This window comes from Chlorocebus sabaeus, chromosome X, assembly GCF_047675955.1.
Source record: "Chlorocebus sabaeus isolate Y175 chromosome X, mChlSab1.0.hap1, whole genome shotgun sequence".
In the NCBI taxonomy this organism is placed as follows: Eukaryota; Metazoa; Chordata; class Mammalia; order Primates; family Cercopithecidae; genus Chlorocebus; species Chlorocebus sabaeus.
Genome location: NC_132933.1, coordinates 73,880,213 through 73,902,267, shown reverse-complemented (window position 1 = coordinate 73,902,267; position 22,055 = coordinate 73,880,213). Strand labels below are relative to the sequence as shown.

At 36.6% G+C, this 22,055-nt stretch overlaps 1 pseudogene across 1 annotated transcript; it reads left to right on the top strand.

Moving 5' to 3' along the window:
- Positions 1-183: 183 nt before the first annotated feature.
- On the top strand, positions 184-977 carry LOC103232248 (glutathione S-transferase omega-1 pseudogene; annotated as a pseudogene). Its single transcript, XR_012091843.1, has one exon. The product of XR_012091843.1 is annotated as a glutathione S-transferase omega-1 pseudogene (transcript).
- The last annotated feature ends 21,078 nt before the right edge of the window (positions 978-22,055 follow it).

Here is a 22,055-nt window from a genome sequence, read left to right as displayed (position 1 = left end):
CTTGAACTGAAAATTAAACCATCAGCTCTCTTGGTTCTCAGGGCTTAGGACTTGGACTGAATCATGCCACTTGCTTTCTTGGGTCTCCAGCTTGTAGATGGCAGATTATGAGATTATGAGCCTTCTCAGTTTCTATAATTGTGTGAGCCATTACCTCATAATAATTTCTTCCGAGAGGACCTCAACCTGCGCTGCGCCACGATGTCCGGGGAGTCAGCCAGGAGCCTGGGGAAGGGAAGCGCGCCCCCGGGGCCAGTCCCGGAGGGCTCGATCCGCGTCTACAGCATGAGGTTCTGCCCGTTTGCTGAGAGGACGCGTCTAGTCCTGAAGGCCAAAGGAATCAGGCATGAACTCATCAGTATCAACCTGAAAAATAAGCCTGAGTGGTTCTTTAAGAAAAATCCTTTTGGTCTGGTGCCAGTTCTGGAAAACAGTCAGGATCAGCTAATCTGTGAGTCTCCCATCACCTGTGAGTACCTGGATGAAGCATACCCAGGGAAGAAGCTGTTGCCGGATGACTCCTATGAGAAAGCTTGCCAGAAGATGATCTTAGAGTTGTTTTCTAAGGTGCCATCCTTAGTAAGAAGCTTTATTAGAAGCCAAAATAAAGAAGACTATGCTGGCCTAAAAGAAGAATTTCGTAAAGAATTTACCGAGCTAGAGGAGGTTCTGACTAATAAGAAGACGATGTTCTTTGGTGACAATTCTCTCTCTATGATTGATTACCTCATCTGGCCCTGGTTTGAACGGCTGGAAGCAATGAAGTTATATGAGTGTGTAGACCACACTCCAAAACTTAAACTGTGGATGGCAGCCATGAAGGAAGATCCCACAGTCTCAGCCCTGCTCACTAGTGAGAAGGACTGGCAAGGTTTCCTAGAGCTTTACTTACAGAACTGTCCTGAGGCCTGTGACTATGGGCTCTGAAGGGGGCAGGAGTCAGCAATAAAGCTATGTCTGATGTTTTCCTTCACTAAAAATTAATTAATTAATTAATTAATTAATTTCTTCCTATGTAAATCTTCCTACTGAGGTAGGAGGCAGGACTTTGGTCCAGAGGTAAGACTCAGACACTAGACCAAATTGAGGACTAGCTAAAACAGGAACAAGGTGGAAGCAGCTTTCCATAAGATAAGCCCACCAGTGTGCCATGTTAGTTTACCGTTGCTATGGCAACACCTGGGAGTTACTGTGATGGCAACACTCAGGAGTCCCTACACCTTTCCATGCAATGACTCAATGACCCAAAAGTTACTACCCTTTCCCTAGACATTTCTGCATTAATCACACCTTAATCTACATGTAATTAAAAGTGGGCATAAATATAAACGTAAAACTTCCCTGAGCTGTTACTATAAACACACTGCCTGTGGGGTAGCCCTGCTCTGTAGAAGTCACAGAGCAGTAACACTGCTGGAACTGTACCACCACCAGAGCTGCAACACTGCTGCTTCAATAAAGTTGTTTTCTTCTACCTCTCTCTTGTCCCTGAATTCTTTCCTGAGCAAAACCAAGAATCCTTGAGGGCTAAGCCCTATTTTGGGGCTACCCTGCCCTGCATCACTATTGGTTCTGTTCCTCTGGAGAACTCTGACTAATACACATTCTATGATCAGCTTTCATGTAAAATGCATACTACAACTCCCTCTATGTTTGCCAGAAAAGTTCAATTGTTGACTAGTACAGAAGGAGGCTTTATGTTCATAGTGTTTGAATTACAATATGAATTCCACAGTGCCATGGAGCACAAGTTTTAACATGTTATTTTGTTTTTAAATTCCCCTGTAGTAATGTTAGTTTTGATATAACACCTGCCCATATGAAACAAATTCCTGAATGGGGGTGATTTACAATTAATTGTAGGTCAGCATTACATCACCTATGAGTGTCATGTAAAGATTCATTTTTCTTACCTCTGTTAGTCAAAGTGGTTCTTAACTCTGGCTGTGCATTTAGAATTGCATGGTGAAATGATTTTTTTTAAAAAATGAGGCTTAAAATTCTCCACCCAGGCATTTGATTTAAATTGCCTTGGGTATAGACTGAGGATACATTTATCTTTAATTGATTTAAATATTAAATAATATACAACTAATTATTTTAATATGTACAATTCAGTGGCATTTAGTGTATTTATAATGTCACACACCCATCACCTCTATCAAGTTCCAAAATATTTTCATTACTGCAAATGAAAACCCAATCATTAAGCAGTCACTCTGCATTCCTTCCTCTCCACAATCCTAGCAACCACCAATTTGCTTTCTGTCTCTATGGATTTATCTATTCTGGATATTTTATATAAATGGAATTAAAAAATATGTGACCTTTGGTGTCTGGATGCATTTATTCAGCATAATGTTTTTGATATCCATCTATGTTGTAGCATTTATCACCCCTTAATTACATTTTATGTTCAAATGATATTTTATTGTACAGATATACCACAATTAGTTTACCTATTCATCAGTTGACAGACATTTGGATTGTGAATGTGCAGTTATGGACATTAACATTGTTTGAGAACACCTGTTTCCCATTTTTGGTATATATATCTAAAATTATAATCACTGAGTCATATAGAATTCTATATTAAACTTTTGAGGAACAGCAAGATTATTTTTCAAAGTGGTTGCACCATTTTACATTCCTACCAGCAATCTATGAGGGTCTCAAGTTCTCCACATTCTGCACAATACTTGCTATTTTCCTTTCTAAAAAAAGTATAGTCATCCCAGTGGATGTAAAGTGATTTCTCATTGTGGTTTTAGTTTGCATTTCTTTGATGGCTAATGACTTTGAACAACATTTCGTGTGCTTAGTGACCATTTATGTCTTCTTTTGTGAAGTGTCTATTCAGATGTTTTGACCATTTTTTGACTGGGTTGTTTCTTTGTTATTGAATTGTAAAAGTGCTTTATATATACTAGATAAAATCCCTTATCAGATGTAATCTACAACCTCTTTATCCCATTCTGTAGATGTTTTTCACTTTCTTGATAGTGCTATCTGATTCACAAAAGTTTTTAATTTTGATTAAGTCTAATTTATCTATTTTAATTTCATTTTGTGTGTTTTAGGCATCATATAAAGAATCCATTGCTAAATCCAAATTCATGGGAGTTTATCTTATGTTTTCTTCTAGTAGAACTTAATTCTTATATTTAAGTCTTTAATCAATTTCAAGCTAAATTTCGTATATCGAGCTAAATTTTGTATATTGTAAATTTTGTATATATTTTGTATATTTTGTGTGCCACTATCACACTGTTTTGATTACTGTAGAGTTGTAGTCAGTTTGAACTATAAGTTCTCCAAATTTGTTGTTCTTCCTTCAGATTGTGTTGGCTATTTGTGGATCTATGCAATTCCATACGAATTTTAGAATCACATTTTCTATTTCTGTGAAAAATATTTAGGATTTTGATTAGGATTGCAATTAATCGGTAGATTGTTTTGGAGAGTATTATTATCATCTTACCCATATTAATTCTTCCAATTCGTGAACATGGGATGCCTTTTCCAAAGTGGCTGCATAATTTTACATCCCTAACAGCAATCTACGAGGGTTTTAATTTCTCCAAATCCTACTCAACACTTGTTATTTTAGGTCTTCTTTAATTTATTCTAGCAATGTTTTCTAGTTTTCAGTGTACAAGCCTTGCAGATCATTGATTGAGTTTATTACTAGGTATTTTTTAATGATAGTGTAAGTGGTAATATTTTTTATTTCATTTTTAGATTGTTCATTGCTGTTGTGTAGAATTGCAACTGATTTTGTCATGTTGATCTTGTATCCTAAAATATTGCTTGTTTGTTAGCTCTAGTCAGTTACCTTGTGGATTCTTCAAAGTTTTTTATATGTAAGATCAATACATATAAAATGTTCTTTATATGTAAGAATAAATATAATTTTACTTAATCCTTTCTAATATGGATATATTTTATTTATTTTCTTGCCTAATTTCTCTCACTAGAACCTCAAATACAATGCCAAACAGAAATGGTGAAAGCACGCATACTTGCCTTGTTTCTGATCTTTTTAACTATTAATTTAATGTTAGGTTATTTATTTATTTATTTTTTTTTGACGGAGTCTCGCTCTGTCGCCCAGGCTGGAGTGCAGTGGCGCAATCTAGGTTCACTGCAAGCTCTGCCTCCCTGGGTTCACACCATTCTCCTGCCTCAGCCTCTCGAGTAGCTGGGGCTACAGGCACCCACCACCACACCCGGCTAATTTTTTTTTGTATTTTTACTAGAGATGGGGTTTCACTGCGTTAGCCAGGTTGGTCTCGATCTCCTGACCTCATGATCTGCCCACCTCGGCCTCCCAAAGTGCTGGGATTGCAGGCATGAGCCACCGCATCTGGCCTGTTTTGTGTGTGTGTGTTATACACACACACACACACACACACACACACACACACGTATGTATACCCTTTTTCATGTTGAGGAACTACCAGTCTAGTGCTAATTGTTGAGTGTTTTTATCATGAAAGAGTGTTGAGTTTTCCCAATGCTTTTTCTCACTCTGTTATGACCACGTTTTGTTTTCCCCTTCATTCTGTTAATGTGGTGTATCACATCAATTGATTTTCATATGTTGAACAAATCTTGCATTCCTGGAATAAATTTGACTGGTCAGGCTGTATAATTATTTGAAAATGTTAGCAGATTCAATTCATTAGAATTTGGTTGAAGATTTTTGCATTTATTTCAAAGGAACCAAAGGATATTTGTCTATAATTTTCCTGTGATTTCTGTATCTGTTTTTTTTTTTTTTTTTTTTTTTTTTTCGAGACAGAGTCTCGCTCTATTGCCCAGGCTCAAGTGCAGTGGCCGGATCTCAGCTCACTGCAAGCTCTGCCTCCCAGGTTTACACCATTCTCCTGCCTCAGCCGCCCAAGTAGCTGGGACTACAGGCGCCCGCCACCTCACCCGGCTAGTTTTTTGTAATTTTTAGTAGAGACGGGGGTTTCACCGTGTTAGCCAGGATGGTCTCGATCTCCTGACCTCGTGATCTGCCCGTCTCGGCCTCCCAAAGTGCTGGGATTACAGACTTGAGCCACCGCGCCCGGCCTGAGTTAGATAGTTTGTATGTTTCTAAACATTTGTTTTATCTGCGTTATCAAATTCATTGGTGTACAAGTGCTCATAATATAGTATTCTCTTAAAATCATATTTTTTCTCTAAAAATTGTATTTCTGTGTTTTTTTTTTGTGGTCTATTTGACTGCCTTCTTATTTTTGCCTTGTATTTTTGTTTGTTTGTTTGTTTTGTTTTATTCTGATTTTTGTAGTACTTACCCTGGGGATTATAAATAACATTTTAATCTTGTAACACTGAATTTTAAAAAATAATGCTAGCTTGGTTTCAATAGTATAGGAGAGACTTATCTTTGACATAATCAGAAAAATATGAAAGAAAATTGAGAAGGATATACTTTCCTGAATTCGTGATTCAGTTTACTTTTTTCTGAGGTTGTGTCACACCTATTTTACATTTTTGATAATACTTATATAATTTCTTCTATAACTTACATCTAGCACCAGTGTAGCATCTCTATGTCTTATGAAACAGTGCCAGCTGAGAGGATCTGTAGATAATTCCTTTTGTTCCCTGGGACCAAAGTACACTACAGTTGGGGGTGGGGAGTACTGTCTCTCACTGTTACCAAGAAATCATGAACAGGATTATGCAAGTCCCATCCTACCTATGGTTTAAGTGTCAGACTCAGTATGTTGTCTATTGTAAAGCACTCAGGTTATAAGACAGCAAATACTATTATAAATAACTAATGAGATGTAATGAAAATAAGCAATATTGATAGTACCAGTTTGCAAGGGAGCTTATTTTTGTTAAATTATGACTTGATTGGTTCATTTTTCTGTTAGGAATTTTATCTGGAAAAAAAGTGTTTGTATCTCTGAACATATGTAAGCAAGAATATTCCTAAGATTTATTTGAGCTTTTTCATCTTCAATGTTTTAAAAGGTATCCAGATCCAAATGCTTCAAAATCAATGCATCATTGTAAATTTTCTTATCAACACGTTGCTTTAATAAAAGGACAAGAGGTTTCATTTATGAATTGTCTAATATATTCCAGACACTTTTCATACATCATTTAATTTACTTCATGTAACACTTTTGAATGAAGGGTAGAAAAATGGTTAAGCTGGCAAGGCTGTGGAGAAATAGCAATGCTTTTACACTGTTGGTAAGAGTATAAATCAGTTTAACTATTGTGGAAGATGGTGTGGCGATTCTTCAAGGATCTAAAACCAGAAATACCATTTGACCCAGCAATCCCATTACTGGGTATATACCCAAAGGATTATAAATCATTCTACTATAAAGATACATGCACTCATATGTTTATTGCTGCACTATTTACAATAGCAAAGACTTGGAACCAACCCAAATGCCCATCAATGATAGATGGGATAAAGAAAACGTGGCATATATACACCATGGAATAATATGCAGCCATAAAAAATAATGAGTTCATGTCCTTTCAGGGACATGGATGAAGCTGGAAACCATCATTCTCAACAAACTAACACAAGAACAAAATCAAACACAGAATGTTCTTCCTCCTAAGTGGGAGTTGAAAAATGAGAACACATAGACACAGGGAGGGGAATATCACATACCAGGGCCTGTCATGGGGTCAGGGGTAAGTGGAAGGAGAGCAGTAGGACAAATACCTAACGCATGTGGGGCTTAAAACTTAAATGATGGGTTAATAGGTGCAGCAAACCACTGTGGCACATGTATACATGTGTAACAAACCTGCACATTCTGCACATGTATCCCAGAACATAAAGTAAAATTAAAAAGAAAAAAAAAGCATCCACTACACACACTTTTTGGGTTGGAAGGACATGGTAGAAAAAAAGTCAAGCTAAATAAACTATGAAGTGTTCCAAAAAATATCTACAATTCCTTATCGAGTCTATTCCCTCCACACACTGGAATCCATCCTCTGGATCTGAGTTTTGTTGTATTTTGAGCTTACAGTTAGTCATATGATTAAATATTATATCCAGTCTCTAGTTCATCATTAATAAGCCATTTTTATTCTGTTATTTGTTATTTCCAGCTTTTCTGAATTTCATGAACTTCAGCTTATTAATATTTAAAAATATTCAGTCTTTATGTTTTCTTTTTCATTTTATTTTAACTATAGTTTTAGTTTTTGCTCTTTTGCTGTTTATTGTTATGATTTGATTGCTATTTTCCAAATATTTGAGTTGAATGCTGGGCTATTATTTCAAATACTCCCTTTCCCTAGCAAATATATATTCACTATATATGTCTCTTTGGGAAAACCTTTTGCGAGAATATGAAAAAGTTGAGATGTGTACACTGATTTTTTCAGATGTAAATATTTCTGAGTTTCCAGTAACGCCACCTCGTCATTAACAAAATGTATTTGTTAATTGTGTTTTCTTCTAGTCTTTATTTTTTGTATGGTAAAATACATATAACAAAATTTACCATCTCACACATTTTTAAGTGTAAAATTTAGTGATATTAAATGTATTCATAATAGTGTGTAACCATTAAAAAATTGTTGAATAGGTAATAATATTCCGATTCTGGGTTTCAATTTTTTAAAAACTGTAAGATGTTTGGTATTATCATTATCTTCTAATTATGGCAAGAGTGGGGCTCCATGTCTATACTCTTTCCCTATAAAATATTGCTTGCCTGAGTTCTGGAACCAGACACGGGGGGGCCCAAATTTTAGCTTCACTACTTTATGCTAGGATTTCCTGGACAATTAACTAATCTAAATTTAAATGTATTCCATTGTGAAATATTTCCTCAAAAAAGTCATTTTAGGTTCAAATGAAATTGTGTACCTATGCAGTAATAAGTGGGCAGTAAATGTTAGTGGCTTTCCTCCTTGCCTCTGCTACTTCTAGGCATCTTTTCAGTGTAGTTAAAGCAGCTCAAATTCCATTCACATGATTTTGAGATGTTTCTTGGTCTGAGTTTGGTTATTTGAATGTCCAGATGCTAGATGCTTAATGATAGAGCCCCGCAATTGAGTACTTATTAAATTCCCTCTGATATGTTTCTGACTGGGAGTCATGTCTTACTAGCTTGAAAACTACTAGAGAGGAGGACTCTTGTTTTGTGCTTCTGTTAATTTTACCTGGAGCTTGATACACAGTTGTGAGTATAGCATAATTTTTAAGGGCAAGGGAGCTGTTGCTATCTGTATTGACTTTGTGACCATAGGCAAATAACGTAACATTGCTGAGTCTGTTTTCTTGTTTTAAAAAAGAGGATGAGAACATAATATCCACCTTACAGATTGAATTACATGCATATGAAGTATCAAGCATAGTGACCAACACGGAGAAAGTAGATGGTCAAAAAGTGGAGCTATTGCTGGTATTAATATAAATTTCAGTTATTGATAAAAACATAATTGATTAATCTAATAAAACTCTGAGATATTTAGAATAGCCCCATATATGTTTTCAGGCAGAGATTTCCTTCTGGCACTAAGATCAGTGTGATCATTAAATAATTATTGTCATTCTACTTTTGCTAGTCCAATTGTTAGATAGCCACTTCCTGACTAGTGGCAAGCACAGAAATGTTTACTTTTGCATCATTCCAAGGCTCTTGTCTTCAGGATGGCCTGTGTTATTCAGTCCTCATAATTAAGTTAGTGACAACATATGGAAGAAGTTTTGAATCAATTATTTTACTTGTTTCACATTACAAAATAATTACTCAGCTGAGCAGTTAACTTTGGTTACTATTAACAAACCGCTGCAAAAACAGGATATAACATCACTTCCCTAGGTTTAAAGCAAAAATCCCCTACCCTAGGTTTAAAGCAAAAATCCCCCACAAAAATAACTAGTACAATCAAAGCAAGTATGTGAAATCAGCCACTTAAAGCTCATTAGTATTTAGCTGTCCACAGAGAAAAGTTTTAGCTTTGGAATGTACTGAGTAATTAATTTACCAGAGAGTCACAACATACAAAGGCATAATCCAGATCACTCAAGACTATCTTAATAGGACAAACTGCCCTATTCAAAGTGAGACTTTGACACTACTTTTGATAGAGTGGGTAGAGTGAACAGTGAGAGCAAAACAAATCCCCACTATGTACATCAAAGCTTAAAACATGCAGACCCTTGGGATAAACAAATTTCATGCTCTTTGGGGCCTGTCACCTGACAAGGCGCTTCTTTCTCCTTGCTTTTTACCCATTTCTAAGGCTGCATTGCTTGCTCATCCATTCAGTTGATCAAAATGCTCTAAATGACTTTAGGCAGGACTGTGGCTTCTTTGGAAGCTTACTTACTGCAAACACTCTAAATGATGATAGAGAGTCCCAAGACTCAGGGGATTGATATTTGTTGGTCCAAGTGAAAATTTAAAAGGGACTTTGAAGGATAAAGGACAGTTATTATTTGGATGGGCAGAAAGGGCATATCTTTCTCCATTTTACAGACTATTTTTGTATTCCTATTAGAACTAGTTGGCCACTGTGTTGAGCATACTCTCTCTGGAACTGTTTTCTACCCTCAGCTCTTGCTTTACCTTGTATGCACCCTGTGAATCTAAAGAAATAACCTAAATAAATAAATAAATAAATAAATAATTTAAAATGTTATCTTCTAAGCCAAAAACTCTGTTGAACTAAACTCAACTTATGTTGAAATATAGTCATGAACACACACAAAACTGAAAAAAAAATAGTCCATTTTCTTCAAAGCAATGAATTTAATTTAATATACTTTAATCCTAGATGTGGAGCTCCTTGAAAGCATTATTTACAGCACTCATCACCACCTGTATTTATATCACTCTCTTCCTCAATTGCAGGCAGACCACTCCACTAAGCAATCTTCAACCCTGGAAGACAGATTTGAATGCAGAAACAATCATGTCTTTAATTTTAAAATTAGCAATAGACTGAGTGCTCAGAGAGACTTGATGGCCATTTAAGAAGTTGCAGTGTTTTAAATTTTATTTCGCAGAGATTCAAGCCTGCAATTAGAGAACTCTGAACAATCAACTAAATGAGCTCTTTAAGAGAGAATATGATAGGTCAGGCCAGAGTATGAAATCAAGTAAGTGCCTTAAATATAAGTTTTAAACTTTTGACATTTTAAGTGCAGTATCTCAAACAGAAATTTTATGTCTGCATAATAAAGAGAAACCAAGTAAATTCCATTATAATGCACTTTCTGTCAATTAATTTGGTTTTAGAAATCCAAGAAAAATTATCCTAATGGTTACAGTTACCCTGATAGAAATTCCATTTCCCCCAGTGAGCCATCATAAGACTGGATGGAAAGTTTAGCAAAATAAATACAAGGTCTTTTCTCTGAACTGCACTCTTCCATCGTAGTCCCCAAAAAACAAAAGACAACAAACCAGAACATAAGGTTGTGTATCAGTTCTACTTTCTTCAGGGTGCACAAAGCCTGACATTTTGGGTAAGGTGTTTTCTCAGTAACTAGAAGCCTGATTTCAGAGAGATACAGCTGTGTCTCTGCTCTGACATAGTCCAAGAGAAAACCATGCAAAAATATCCCAATATTTTATATTATTATCCCTTTTTCCCCTCTCCCAATTAAACTATTTTGCCACTCCTGCCCTGACCTCAGCTACATCTCTTTCCTAAGATTCTAATGAATGAAAACAGCTTGCCCCCTGAAAAGAACTGTAACTTCAACATACTCAACAAATCTCTGTTAATACGTATTATGTGTAAGGTCTCCTGTTTTATTTGACTTGGGATCAAGGCTTTAAAGAAAAGCACAAATGTGTGCATGTTTTTATGCGTATTCATGCATACACACATACACACACACACATACACACACACACACACACACAGAGAGAGAGAGAGAGAGAGAGAGAGAGAGAGAGAGAGAGAGAGAGAGAGTCTTACCCAGGGATATTTCAAATAGTTAATGCAGATTGAAGAGATACTTGTTGTGGGGCCTTTTTGGTAAACTTGACCACAAAGCTTGGTAGTTCTGAAAATGCTCTGTACTAGAGAGATTGAAAATTCAAAATCTATGTTTCTGAGGGTCAAAATTTTCCTCTCATCTTTCAATATGAGGATATGTTTCAATCCCAACATAAGCCCTTTGGTTGTATTGATAAATTGACTGGCTTCCCCAGCTGAAAAGAATTCCTCCTTTTGTCTTTCCAATTTGTATGTAGGATAGCACAGCCAACAGGCGTTAACACAGTCCCTTTAAAATATTTTAAACAACAACAACAGCCGATTTTATCACTATTGGTAAACATGTTGAACACACTTACTATATGCAAGGTATAGTATGAATACTTTGCAAATTGCATTTACATCATTCACTAAGGTGAGCACCCACAACAATTCTATGGGGTGAGTGAAGCAGGTCTTATCTCTATTTGACAGATGAACAAATATCCAGAGACTCTCATATATTTATTCAACTTAATAAATTAAATAAGTGGCATCTATGAGACCATTAACCATTAGGCTTAACTTTTTACACACTATCTTAAAGGAGATTTGCATTAGAACTAATTGTACCTAGCATTTCTACAGGAGCTGGAGAGACAAGACCCTAAAATACATGCTTTGCTTTAAAGGACTTGTGACTGCACAGTTTAAGGAGGAAGGTGTTGATCTGAAGGTATATATTAGGTTTTATGCCCCAGAATGTAAATCCTCAAGTGGAATGGGAGGGCCTATGAAGACTTGCAAAAGAAAAGAAAGGGAGAAGTTCACAGCTGTGGGAGAAATGCAGGGTAATGCATCAATGCTGGAATTTTGCAGCACTGAGGCCAAATTTGCTGAGTTTGTGGCCCAATGTGGGTGATGGGAGTGGAGCATGGGAAATATATACTTTAGGCTCTTTATACCACTGCAAAATTTTTTTCCCAGGTGGAACGCTCTTCTAAACAAAACCAACCCAGAGGAGCAGATGAAAAAACAATAAACAACAACAACAAAAATTTCAAAGATTTAATCTTAGACTTCAGAAATTTGTGGAGTTGGAAGTGACCTCAGAGGTCATCTAATCTAACACCTTCTTTTTATAGAGGAAGAAACAGGCCTAAATGAATGGAGGGAGGGGTAAATAGGTTCCACAATGAGTTAGTGAGAGAGCTGTTGTCCCAGCTTAGCACTCCTTTTCTGTAGTTATTTCTATTTCACCCTGTTTAAAGACAGTTATATCTTTGTAGCAAGAAAACAGCAGTCCGAGTAGAGGCACTGTACAGTTAAAGGGAAAAAGCAGTGAAAGATGCTACTGTAATTTCAGGTTTATAGGCAATCTAAAAAATATGCTTCTCCAGTTTCCCAGAAAGCCTGAAAAGTGAATGATATAGGTATGTCTGTGTGCACAGGAGATTTAACTATGGTCACAGTACAACTATGTAAGAGGAGGATAAGAGGGCTTTGGATAACAAGGGAAACAGCAAGGCATAGCTGTGGGATAATAGAAGAGTTATAAAACGTGATTGTTATTTCACAGCTTTGGGTCAAAATTTGCAAAAACTGTATTCATCCTGGGAACAGTGACCTGAGCATGGGAAACATACACCACTGTGGGTCTAGAGCTTCAAGGCAGAGAGGACTAGGGTCTTGGGTGGGGAATACCTTCTCAAAATCTAATAAACATCTGCTTCTGCAGTGTTTGCTATTTTACCAGTCAGATCCTTAAAAGCATTTATTTTTCTTGTGAATTGCTTCAAGGCAGGAAGCACAATGTTGACAATATGGAGGTCTGCAAGAAAGAGTGATTTAAAGTTTATCAAGGGATCCTGGGTGCAGGTATCTCTCAATGTCCTTTAGCGTTCCAGTGAACCCTCTCTTCCATCAATTCTTTGACACTCTATATCTTCATTTTGCCATGTCCCTAGTCACGATTTCCTTCATCAGTCATCTACTCAGGCCTGACTTCCTCTAAAAACCTCAAGATTCTGTATTTACTTCCCAGATAATAGCTATCAGCCCCCAAATGGAATTTATATTCTCTCAGAGCAGCTGATCATCCTAACTTATAACATGGTTTGGATCACTGGTCAACCCTACTATAACTGCATAGCCCTCTGAGATGTTTTTGCATCTTTAAACAATATTTATATTATTTTTGTCTCAAAATTATTAAAATTACATGAAATAAGTGTTCAAGAAGGCTTATTAAAACAAAGGAATGTCTATTTAAGGCAGGAGCAGACAAACTGTGTGTGAGGGGCCAAGGAGTAAATATTTTAAGTTTTGAATGCCTTATGATCACTGTTGCAGTTACTTGACTCTGTCATTTAGCACAAATAACACTATAGACAATACGCACATGAATGAGTATAGCTGTATTACAATAAAACTTTATTTATAAAAACAAGCAAGCAGTGTGAGGAGCTCAGCAGACCCTCTTTCCAAGAGTAACAATCATGTAGCTGATGAAAATTATTGAAAACAACCATTTAAATCCTCTGAAAATTGATCTCAGTTTCACACAGGAATCGGTGACACAATTATCACAAAGAGTCTACTGATTCTTGTCAATAAGGGTCAGTGGCATTTGAGGTATGCACTGCTCCCATTCCCTGCCTCCCTCAGCTTCATGTTACGGAAGATTTACTCTAGGTTCTCTACTTGAGCAAGTGTGTTAAGAGTTATTACCAGCACATGTGGCTGAGAGGACTGTGAGTTTTTCCTTTCACCCAACTCACACTCATAGAGCTAGGACTTTGCCTTGGCAGTGACAGATGATACTGGAGCCTGATTAGCCTTACCCCAGTTTTCTCTTGGGACAGATGTTCCATACTGGAAGAGGGAAACTGAGAAAACCTGGAGCTATCATATTTTGCCACCCCTAGCACCTACTAGTAGAGCAGTAATTTCACTTCACAAGAAACAGACTGTTGTCTCCACCCTCCCCTCAGCTCCTGCGAAATGACACAGAAGATCTGCCCATTGAAAGAGGCAGGTCATTAAAACAGCTCTGTCTAAGGAAACCCACATTTTTGGAACAGAGAGTTAAGAACTCCAGGCCTAATGACTTTGCCAAAAATGAGATTTGGTGAGCACAAATTAAGAGGCAACTGGTAGCTCTGATATAAGCAAAGCAACAGAACATCCAGGGGCTTAATATAAATAACTAGGGAAAGAGACATCCAAGGAGAGCCCTCTGAGATCACAGTAAACTATGGGAGTTGGAAACACCATGTACATGTGCTACTCATAAAGCATCTGTATTAGTCTGTTTTCACACTGGTATTAAAAACTTCCTTGAGGCTGGGTAATTTATAAAGGAAAGAGGTTTAATTGATTTATAGTTCCACATGGCTGGAGAGGCCTCTGGAAATTTACCATCATGGCAGAAAGGGAAGTGGAAGCAGAAGCAGGCACAAGGTGGCAGGTGAGAGAAAAGAGAAAGTGAATGGGGAAGATCCTCTTATAAAACCATCAGATCTCATGAAAACTAACACACTATCACAATAACAGCATGGGGGAAATGGCCCCTATGATCCAATCACCTCCCTCCCTCAACATATGGAGATTATATGTCCCTTCCTCAACAAATGGGGATTACAATTCAAGATGAGATTTGGGTGGGGACACAGAGACAAACCATTCCAACCCTGGCCCCTTCCAAATCTCATATCCTCACATTTATAAATCAATCATGCCTTCTCAACAGTCCCCCAAAGTCTTAACTCATTTCAGTATTAACTCAAAGTCCACAGTCCGAAGACTCTTCTGAGACCATAAAGTCCCATCTGCCTATAAGTCTGTAAAATCAAAAGCAAGCTGGTTACTTACAAGATACAATGGAGGTACAGACATTGGGTAAATGTTTCCATTCCAAATGGGAGAAATTGGCCAAAACTAAGGGGCCACAGCACAGGCCCAATGCAATTTGAAAACCCAGTGGGGCAGTCATTAACTCTTAAAGCTCTGACATGGTTTTCTTTGAGGCCATGTTTCACATCCAGGTCATGCTGATGCAAGAGGTGGGCTCCCATAGTCTTGGGCAGCTCGACTGCTATGGCTTTACAGGGTACAGCCCCCTGCTCCCAGCTGCCTTCACAAGCTAGCACTGTCTGGGTTTTCCAGGAGCACGGTGTAAGTTCTTGGTGTATCTAACATTCTGGGATCTGGAGGATGGTAGTCCTCATCTCACAGCTCCACTAGGCAGTTCCCCAGTAGGGAATCTGTGTGGAGGCTCCCCACATTTTCCTTCCACACTGCTCTATCAGAGGTTCTCCATGAGGACTTCACCCCTAAAGCAGATTTCTGCCTGGACATCCAGGCATTTCCATACATCCTCTGAAATCTCAGTAGAGTTTCCCAAACCTCAATTTTTGACTTCTGTGCACCCGCAGGCCCAACACCATTTGGAAGCCTCCAAGGCTTGGGGCTTGCACCCTTTGAAACTATAGCCCGAGCTGTACCTTGGCCCCTTTTAGCCATGGCTGGAACTGGAGTGGTTGAGACACAGGGCGCCAAGTGTTGAGGCTGCACCACTGAAGCAATGGCTTGAGATGTACATTAACCCCTTTTAGCCATGGCTGGTATGCAGGACACCAAGTCCCAAAACTGCATAAAGAAACAAGGCCCTGGGTCTGGTCCACCAAACCATTTCTGCCTCGAGTCTGTGATGGGAGGGGCTGCCGCCAAAATCTCTGACATGCCCTGGAGATATTTTCCCCTTTGTATTGAAGATTAATATTCGGCACTTCATTACTTCTGAACACTTCTGCAGTAGCCTTAAATTTCTCCCCAGAAAATGGGTTTTTCTTTTCTATTGCATAGTCAGGCTGCAAATTTTCCAGACTTTTATGTGTTGCTTTCCTTTCAAAAATAAGTTCCAATTTTTGTCAGACAAATGCACAAAAAGTAAAATGAATGCACTATTTTATGTTGCTTGTTAATACAGAGAAGTGAATTCATTGGAAAATATTCCAAATAATCAGAAACTAAAATGTAGAGGGGAAAAACTCAGCTACTTGTGGAATTGTGTATTTTCTCTCTCACTCATTATTTTTCCCTTTCGTTTTCAAATAGTTGTTGTCTTCTCAATGAATCTCATATTTTACTCCTGCTTTGAAAGTTAGCTTTAGACACATTCCAAAACAATTATGCACTTAGATAATCATTAAGAAATGCTACCCGAGTCTGACCTTTCTGGCCAGACAGCCACCAAAAGATAAATGTTTTATGAGGCTTCACCTTTAAAAGAGACTACATTCACCCTCAGGCACCTATACCTCTGGAACTTTTCTTTTTTGTACAAACCTGTGTCTTCCTTTGCATCTCAAAATGAAAGGATTTATGTTGATTTAAATATTTTCTAAACATTGGTGCAGCTATAGGCTTGATATAGTGATTCTCTTTTGCCCACCTCATATCTCCTAACCCTAAATCTAAAATGTTTATTTGAAATGTTTCTCCACACAGCATGATGGTGGAAAAGTACATATACTAGGAATTAGTGTTATTCGCACAAATTCCCTGGTCATGTTTTGTGATCCTCAATTATGCCAGAACTGCTTTCTTCTACTAAATTGAGCTCCTAGGGCACACAGGTCATGTTTCTTTTATTTTCTTCAGAGTATGAGTGTGTCTGCTTTGCACACATTAGATGCTCAAGAATATTTGGCTCTGATTGTCACTATAATGTATAGTGTATAATTGTAACTATAATGACATGTCAAATGTAGTACAGTTAGAAAGAAAAAGTTAAGTTTATAGTATTACTGTGACTTTATTTGGTATTTTATTATAATGTACTTTTCAAACAAATTTTGACAATATAAGGAGGGAATATGGAAAAGAAAACTTTGAGAATGCATGCATGGTTAAATCATTTCATACTAAAATCTGCATCTAATTCTTCCACAGCTACTGAGGCTAGACCATTTTCTAATGCCATTATTCTAATAATATGTAATAGAAATAAATCTTACAAGATATGTAAATAAGTATTAGTACATGACTTATTTATGGAAACTTGTATAGATTTTATATTGAACTGGCACTGCATATTTTTCATTTTAATTTCACTAACACTAGCTAAGTATTTTTAATAATCTAAACAAAACTTCTAAGCTGGGAGAGGCTGCAGTTCATTTTTTGATTCAATTCCAAAGTTCCTCTCAAAGTAATAAAAACATTTTCTAAGGAAAAAAAAGGTTACAATTTCAGATCATCTCTCTCAAGTTCAAAGTTACACAGATCTCTAGGGCAGGGGCAAAATGCCACCAGTCCCTTTACTAAAGCTTAGCAACAGTGACCTTTGCTTAAATTCCCAAGAAGTTCCTCACCCCCATCTAAGACTCCCTCAGTCTGGACTTCATTGTCCACATCATTATCAGCATTTTGGCCCAAACCATTCAACAGGTCTCCAGGAAGCTCCAAACTTTACCACGTCTCCCTGTTTTCTTCTGAACCCATCAAACTGTCCCAACCTCTACCTCTTACCGAGTTCCAAAGTTGCTTTCACATTTTCAGGTTGTCTTTATGCACTATCTCTATCTCCAAGGTACCAGTTTACTGTATTAATCCATTTTCACTTTACCGTATTAATCCATTTTCACACTGCTATAAAGAACTCCCTGAGACTGGGTAATTTATAATGAAAAGAAGTTTTATTAACTCACAGTTCCACATGGCTGGGGAGGTCTCAAGAAACTTACAATCGTGGTGGAAGGGAAAACAGAAGCAGGCACCTTCTTCACAAGGAGGCAGGATGGAGAGAAGAGAGAGCAAAGGGGGAAGAACTCCTTATAAAACCATCAGATCTCATGAGAATTAACTCACTATCATGAAAACAGCATGGGGTAAACTGCCCCTGTTATTCAATCATCTCCCTCTCTCAACACATTGGGATTACAATTTGAGATGAGATTTGGGTGGGGACACAGAGTCAAACCATATCAGCATCAGAGCAGGATATAGGCCAACTTGAAAACATTCCTCAAGCCCCACACTGAACAATCAGTAGAAAGTGAAAACTTACTGGCTCAAGGGGCTTAAGCACAACCTCTGGCCAATCACAGACTGAATAATAAACTATTCTGTGGTTACTACTGAGTCACTTCATGGTGGCTACTAAGAATCTAGGCATAAAAATAAGATCACAATAAACTCTGGTGGCCTGGAAGACTGTACATGCTCAAGATTGTAACAAGAGAGGGAATTTCTCTCAGGGGTGGTCATGGAAGTATTTTTGAAACCATTTATTCCAGAATGAAAATGAAGCAAATACAAGTCCCCTGAATAGTAGAACAATATCTAAGCCATGCATACACATTGGTATGGAGTGAAAATATAACTGGTTCAACAGGCTTAAGTCCAACCGTAAGTGGTTTCTTTTGAACCAGGGAGGAACTCAGTCTAAATGATGTAAAATGGGGAGGGCATCTGAAGAGGGACGCCAGACACCGCACAATGCAGGAAAAATAGACACCACAGAAACAGTGCAACCAAGTCACTAACAAAATAATGAGCAGCCAAACAAATAACAAAAGCAACCCACAGCAGAAATAAAAGGGCCTCGGTATCCAGAGTTACTACAAACTATTATTTTTTCTAGTTTTACACAGAAAAATCACAATACGTAGAGAAATAGGAAAATGTGATCTATACACAAGAAATAGAACAAATATTAGAAACAATCTTGGAGAGCTTCTTGGACAGCTCTTAGCCAAGATGTCAAAGCAGTTGTTATAAATATTTTAAAATATTATAAATATTTTTAAAAATTTTAAAGATGCCTGTAAACTTTACCAATGTGATAAAAACTCTAATCTTCAAATCCAAGAAATTCAGTGAATTCCAAGAATGATGAAAAGAAAGAAGTCCTCAACCAGCCACCTCATGGTCAAAATGTTGAAAGCCAAAGGTAAAAAGAAAATAATGAAAGCAGTAAGAGAAAAACAATTACTCATGTTCAAGAAGCCACAATGAAATTAAAAATGAGTTTCACATCAGGAACAATAGAAGCCATGAGGCAGTGAGATGACATACTTAAAATGCTGAAAGAGAAAAAAATGATCACTGAGAAATTATGTATCCAACAATAATATCCCTCAAATATGAAGAAAAAATTAAGAACATTGCCAGAAAAACTAAAACAGATATTTTCTTTCTGGAAGACATGTTTTGCAAAAAAAAACCAAATAAAGTTCTTCAGGCTGAAGGAAAGTAATACTAGATTATAATTCAAGTCCACATATAAAACCAAAGAACTTAAATAAAGCCAGTTTTATGGGTAAGCAAAAGTGACAGCATGATTACATATATATTTCCTTTCCTGAAATAATTTAAAAAGCAAGTGCATAAAACAATATGCATGTAATCGTATTGTAGAGATTATAAACATATATTTAACATATTGAGAATAACTGTATGACAGTAAGAAAATTATTTTACATAATAATTCAAATTACAAGAAGGATATTGATTCTTCCAATCCATGAGGATGGGCTGTTTTTCACTTGTTTGTGTCTTCTCTGGTATCTTCCATCAGGTGTTTTGTAGTTCTACTTATAGAGATCTTTCACCTCCTTGGTTAATTGTATTCCTAGGTATTTGTGTGTGTGTGTGTGTGTGTGTGTGTGTGTGTGTGTGTCTATAGTGAATGGGATTGAGTTCTTGATTTGATTATTAGCTTGAGTGCTATTGGTGTATAGAAATGCTACTGATTTTTGTATGTTAATTTTGTATTCCTGAAACTTTAATAAATGTGTTTATGAAGTCTAGGAGCATTTGGAGGTGTCTTTAGGATGTTCTATGTATATGATCATGTCATCAGGGAGCACAGATAATTTGATTCCCTCTTTTCAAATTTGGACTCCTTTTAGTTTTTTCTCTTTCCTGACTACTTTGGCTAGTACTTCCAGTACCATGTTTAACAGGAGTCTTGAGGCTGGACAACCTTGCCTTATTTCAGTTCTTAGGGAGAATGCTTGCAACTTGTCCCTATTCAGTATTGGTTTGTCATAGATGGCTCTTATTATTTTGAGATATGTTCTTTCATTGTTTAGTTTGATGAAAATTTTTGTCATGAAAAGATACTGGATTTTATTGACTGCCTCTGTATCTATTAAGATGATCACATTTTTTTTTATTTCCTTTTCAGTTCTGTTTATGAGATGAATCACATTTGTTGATTTGCAGATATTGTATCATCCTTGGATCTCTGGATTAAAACCCACTCAATTGTGATGAATTTTTTTTTTTGATGTGCTGTTGCATTCAGTTTGTATTATGTTGTATTCAGTTTGTATTATGTTGCATTCAGTGCTGTTGCATTCAGTTAGTATTATGTTGAAGATTTTTGCATTAATGTTTATCAGGGATATTGGCCCATAGTTTTCTTTTTTTGCTGTGTCCTTGTTTGATTTTGGTATCAAGGTGATACTGATTTCATAGAATGAGTTGGGCAGGAATCCTTCTCTCTTAAAAGTTTTTGGAATAGTTTCAATAGGATTGGTACTTGGCTTTCTTTGTACATCTGGTAACATTTGGCTGTGAATACTCCTGGCCCTGGGCTTTTTTTATTGTAAGGGTTCTTATTACTGATTCAATTTCATTACTCATTATTAGTCTGTTCAGGATTTCTATTTCTTTCTGGATGAATCTTGGAAGATTGTACATTTCCAGGATTTTTTTCAATTCCTCTGTGTTTTCCAGTTCGTGTGCATAGCCGTCTCTGATATTGATAGGTGTTCATAGCAGTCCTGATGATCTTTTCTTTTCCTGTGGTATCAGCTGTAATGTCCCCTTTCAAATTTCTCTTTGTTCTTATTTGAATCTTATCTTGATTTTTCTTGGTTAATATACCTAGTAACCTGTCAATTGTATTTATTCTTTCAAAAAACCAACTTTGTGTTTCATTGATGTGTTGTATCCTTCGTTGGTCTTAATTTTATTTAGTTCTGCTTTGATCTTTGTTGTTTCTTTACTTCTGCTAGCTTTGGGTTTGGATTGTTCTTGTTTTACTGTTTCCTTGAGGTTTGATGTTAGATTGTTAATTCGAGAGCTTTCCATCTTTCTGATGTGGGCATTTAATGCTATGAACTTCTCCTTTAGCACTGATTTTGCCATTTTTCAGAAGTTTTAGTATGCTGTGTCTCTATTTTCATTTTTTCAAAAAATAATTTATTTCTGCCTCGATTTAATTGTTTACCCAAAGGTCATTTGGGAGCAACTTGTTTTGCTTTCATCTACTTGTGTAGATTTGAGAGCTCCTCTTGGCATTGATTTCTAATTTTATTCCACTGTGGTCTGACAAGATACTTAATATGATTTGGATTATTTTTGCATTTATTGATACTTGTGTTATGATCAAGCAGATGATTGATTAGGCTTATTGACTGGAATAATCAATATTGTTAAAAAGGACCATTCTGCTTAAAACAATCTACAATTTAAATGCAATCCCTATCAAATAACTAATGTTATTTTTCACAGAATTAGAAAAAAGTCCCAAATTTTATATGGATACAAAAAAGACTTCACATAGTGAAAGTAAGCCTAAGCAAAATAAACATATGCAGAGGCATTACACTACCTGGCTTCAAATTATACTATAAGGCTATAGTAACTCAAATTGCATGGTACTGGTACAAAAATAAATGCATTAATCAATGGAATAAAATGAAGAGCTCAAATATAAAGCCACACACCTAAAATCAACTGATTTTTGACAAGTTGACAAATAAACAATGAGGAAAAGACTCTATTTAATAAGTGGTACTGGGAAAATTGTGTTGCTATATGCAGAATAATGAAAAATTAACTCAAGATGACTTAATGTCTTGAATGTAAGACCTGAAATACAAAAATCCTACAAGACAATCTAGGAAAAACTCTTCTGGGCATTGGCCAATGCAAATAATTTATTTTAAAGACCCCAAAAGCTAGTGCAACAGAAACAAAAATAGACAAATGAAACATAATTACACTAAAAGGCTTCTGCACATCAAAATAAATAATCAACAGAGTAAACATAAAACCAACAGAATGGGGGAAAATATTTGCAAATTATGCCTCTGACA